General features: G+C 34.2%; 1 pseudogene; it reads left to right on the top strand.

The window, feature by feature from the left end:
* Positions 1–1,693: 1,693 nt before the first annotated feature.
* Positions 1,694–2,725, top strand: LOC149567151 (mitogen-activated protein kinase kinase 9 pseudogene; annotated as a pseudogene).
* The last annotated feature ends 2,247 nt before the right edge of the window (positions 2,726–4,972 follow it).

Here is a 4,972-nt window from a genome sequence, read left to right as displayed (position 1 = left end):
CATTCAAAACTTATGGTAAGAAGTGAAAACTAATGAATAGACTAACTAATCAAAATAATGGATGCTCCTTTTATGCCTTGTGTGTTTGTAAATATTAAGAATAACTTTGAAGATCTAGCCAATAGAATAAATTGATTTAGTACCAATTGTCTTTTCATCTCTTGGAAAAGACTACATACTTGCGAGCTACTCTCTCTCTCTCTCTCTCTCTCTCTCACACACACACACACACACACACACACACACACACACACAAACACACACACACACACACACACACACACACACATCTAACCCTTATAAATTGGGTAGCTCCTAAAAAATGCGTTGATATTATCTTGTTTGGTTCGACTTCATTGATGCATACTCGAATGCCATGTATTCTTAGTTCTTGGATGTAGTGATATCCTTGTGATTGGATGATGTGTATTCTGTGTACTTGGATGTGTTATTCCTTCCCTACATGTTGCACACACATGTGCATGTGTTTGTGCCTTATGACAATCTCCTAGCACATGTGAGTAAATCTTTTGATTCCATGTAGTCAAATGGTGTGTGTGTGTGTGTGTGTGTATAACCATTTTTTCAAGACTCTTTTCTTCATATTTTTTCACTTGGCACTTTCATTTGTTTTAAACAACAATTTTTATAATGGAAGGACATTTGAGTCCTCTTCTTGCAATTATAATATTCTTGTATGAACCTAGGAATGCTTTGTAATCAAATTGGATCACGCTCATGTTTATGGATTGGACTAGACAAACTCATTATTGGATCCTAATATTGATAGAACTAAAACTAATTTCACACAGTTATCCGATTTTGGTAATGTTCATGAATGTAAGAACATTCTTTTTGGACTTAAATTAAACCGTAATTAATAAATTTGGGTAACCTTGGGCCATGCTTAGACAACCCCATGTTATCCAAAATTAACCCAAAATGAACCAAATTCTACTTAAGAATGTTTGGGCAAGCTTGTGCTTTGCTTGGGAAATGCTATAGTATATTGGTGTGACTTTATGACATCTCTGAGTAGGAAGCCATGCTCACATAGATGCGACCTTGCTCTATGTTTGGACAACGACATGCAAATGGAAAGTAAATCCTTCACATATTAGGTAGTTGAGGATATTTATGGTCCAATTTCATGCTTGAATAATGTTTTACACCTCATATGTTGTCCATGCCATTTGTTCTCATCGTCTGATTGAGAAATATTGGTTCCTAGACATGATTGATTGGTGCTAGATTTGAGTTTGTCGTAAGAGTCATAAGGGTTGTTTTCAGTGTGGATTGAAGGTTTATAATTCCCTCATCTCATCTTTGGATGGTCCTGTAAGAGAATGTGTCTATAATTGAATCAATATCAACCTACTATATATCGAGAATGCAATGATAATTTTTTGCCTGAATTGAACCGCCGCTTTTTTTCCCACCGCTTTTCTTTCAACGTTAACAAACTCTTAGTTGTTTTTTCAAATAGTTCCAAACACATCATGCGGTTCTAGTTGTTTAGCTGCTTGTTTTTTTTCAAATCTAATATTAGAACGTAGGTTCGATATATTGTTGCATAGAGTTTCCAGTCATATATAATAAATGCACTCACATTTTCATTACACGGTGTTTCCATATTTGTACTTGCAAAGGTTTCAAGTGAGAAGTAGAGTATTATATGTTGTTTGGAGCAGAAATGGGTGTGGCTACTCTCATACCAGACTCTGATTCAATCTTTTTCCTGGGAAAGCAGTGCATTATAAATAGAGTTGATCACAACAATGGTGTTATAAGAAAGAAGCTCAGATTGAACATTCCAACAGTTGCATTAATCTCAAGTAATCCAACAAGAAATAATTGCCTGTCTTTGCCAAATCCAGTGAAGAATATCAAAGGTTTGTGTGATTTGGAGGTGAAGGGAAGTCATGGGAAAGGAAGCGAGGGCAGTGTGTACAAAGTGCTCAGCCCAAAATCAAGCTCTTATTATGCTCTCAAAGTAGTCAGGCTTCATTCTAATGAAGATGACAAGATCATGAGAGAGGTGGAGATTATGAAGAAGATGCATTCTCCCTGGATAGTGGAATTCCATGGAGCATTTGAAGAAGGTGGGAATGTGAACTATCTACTGGAGTACATGGACGGAGGCTCTCTACAAAGCTTCCACAAGCAGCTCAACAAAAGAATGACGGAGTCTTTCTTGGCTAAAGTTGGAAGAGATGCTTTGGAGGGTTTGAAATACGTGCAGAGTGAAAAGATTGTTCACAGAGACATCAAGCCTGCCAATTTGTTGGTCAATTTGAATCCATTTCATGTCAAGATTGCAGACTTTGGGATGAGTGCAATTGTTTCAGAGATTGCATGCAATTCATCTAGTGCTGGAACATATGCTTATATGAACCCCGAGAGATTCGACCCTCAGACCTATCGGAAAGGAGTTGGCTGTGATGATGCTGATGATTATTATTATAAAGGTGATGCATGGAGTTTGGGAGTAACATTGATGGAATGTTACGTGGGTCATTTTCCATTTGTACAGCCGGAACAAGAGAAGTCACTTGATTGGGCTACACTCTTGTGTGCTATTTGTTTGCAAGATGTGCCCACTTTGCCTCCCACTGCTTCTTCATAGTTTCAAAGCTTCAATGGATGCTGCCTGCAAAAGGATGTTCGCAACAGATGGACTGCTTCTCAGCTCCTCACTCACCCATTTATCAGAGATCAAAATTGAGCTCTTTTCACATTGGCCCTTCTTTTTAAAGAATAGGGCAAAGGGAAAATTTTTAGAAAAAGAAAAGATTCCTGAATGACTTATCAAATAGTTGATCCCTCACCCATTTGTGAAAGATCACATAGGCCATTCTTTTGAAAAGAATAGGGCAAAGGGAGATTTGTATAAAAGAAAACATTCATGAAATGTTTATCAATGATTGAGTCAAAAATTCAAAGTGAAAATGAATTTGAGCTTTTCTATAAATTCCAAATGTATTATGTATATTTCTTTTTTCAAATTGTTTGTGTTGTTTGATTGAAGTTCTAAGGTAAACGTAATTAATTTGAACTTGTGTATCACACTAAGCTTCATCTTTTTGCATTTCTTGATTTATTTTTCGAGGCTAACAAATTAACAAGAATAATAAATTTTATATCTTTCCCTTTCTTGAACTTGTTCTGTTTGTGTATACAGTTTACTTCCTTAATTAACAAAACGATGTCATAGCCGATTAACATTTCACTAATAATTGTATTTATATTTTGTGAGGCTACTACCAGTAGTGCTAACTGCTATATCAAGTTACCAACGTAACTTTTTGATATATATATATTTACGCATTTAAATATTTTGAAAAGTCAGATTCAGTAACATGTAAGACAAATTAAATATTTTAAAAGTCTAATTTTCTATTTATTTTAGTTTTTTCCCGCCTTTTTCTATTTTTTATGGAGACGAAGTGAGAGAGAGAAATGGAAAATGGAACTGTATTTTCTTTTTATCCGTTCTTTCCTTCTTTTGTCCTCTGTGCAACGCTCTTCCTTAGAATATTAATGGTTTTTTTTTTAAATAATAATAACCATAATGTTTATATTATGTAAGAATTTTTACGTGGGATGATGGTTTAAATGAAATAGAATAATTTAGATAAATGAAAATGAATTGTTTTAAATATTTTATTATTATTATATATGGTGATGTTTTAAATTAAATGAAATAAAATAATTTAGATAAATGAAAATAAGTTGTGTTAAATAATTTTTTTTACTATTAATAAATTTTTAATTTAGTTTAATTTAATTATTTTTGATTGATTCAATAAGAAAAGAGTTCAGCTAAAGATTGAGTATGTTGAAACTTAGTTCACCTGAAGATTCTTATCAGTGTGATGCTGGTCAATCAATCATTCTATGCACAACATTCTGGACTTGACATGTGCGCATAGATCAAGACCTTGTCGATGGCCCATCACCATTGAAAGATGAAGAAAAGTTAGGAAGAAAGAAAGGTAAGCAAGTTACTAAAGTTGACAAGGGTAAGAAACTTGTTCTTGAAAAAAAAATTATTTTCAGAGGTGCTTGTTTCAAATGTGGTAAGGATGGACGCCAAGCCTTTGAATGTGCTAATGTGAAAGTTGAAAAACAAAACTTAGTAGTACAAGAAGAATAGAAAGTGGAATCTTCTGATGTTGATTTGGCTTCACCAAAAGTTGGAGAATCTCTTTTTATGAGGAGAATCGTGTTTTCTAATCATGATGTTGAACCAGTACAAAGAAGGTGAAATGTCCCCTTGCTGATTTTATATGATATTTAAAGCCTCTAATTATATTTTAAAAAAAAAAAAAAAACATTTCAAAAGATCAACCAATTTCTCAATAAAACCCAAATTAGGTATGCCCGAAATAGTGCCAAAAACTTCACAGCTTCACATATTATTAATAAATCTGAAAGTAGACATTTTTACAAAAAAAATTCCAGCATAATGGCCCACAAAATGACACTTCTAGATCTATATAGAGTTTACATAACAGCTCCCAAATGGAGGACAAAAATAATGCTCATCGAGCTCCCGAAAATAACACAAAGTAGCTCGAAAATACCACAAAACACTAATAATCTATTACAAAAGTATAACCATGACCCAATACCTATATTTAAATGTCTACAATACAATAGAAAACCAAATTGATATAAAATACTCAACTGAAAACACCAAACTCTTATAATAAACACACCTGAAAACTCACAAATTTGCACTATTCAGCACAAGGGTAAACTCTGCATGAGCTTTCACATGGAATGGCCTCAAAATCCTATCCTTAGCCTCCCTAGAAACCTGCAAACTCCTGTCCTTGGGTCTCCTTCTCCACAAGTTTGGCAGCCTCTGAAGAACAACAAAGCAATGAGCAAAAATCAAGTTCTAGAATGAGGCCGAAATGCCTCCAAATCCCTTTAAAAGAGGGAATAACCCTAACTCATGACCAAG

This window comes from Cupressus sempervirens, chromosome 3, assembly GCF_028749045.1.
Source record: "Cupressus sempervirens isolate cs-2001-9-10 chromosome 3, ASM2874904v1, whole genome shotgun sequence".
NCBI lineage: Eukaryota > Viridiplantae > Streptophyta > Pinopsida > Cupressales > Cupressaceae > Cupressus > Cupressus sempervirens.
This window is presented reverse-complemented; position numbering and strand designations above follow the sequence as displayed.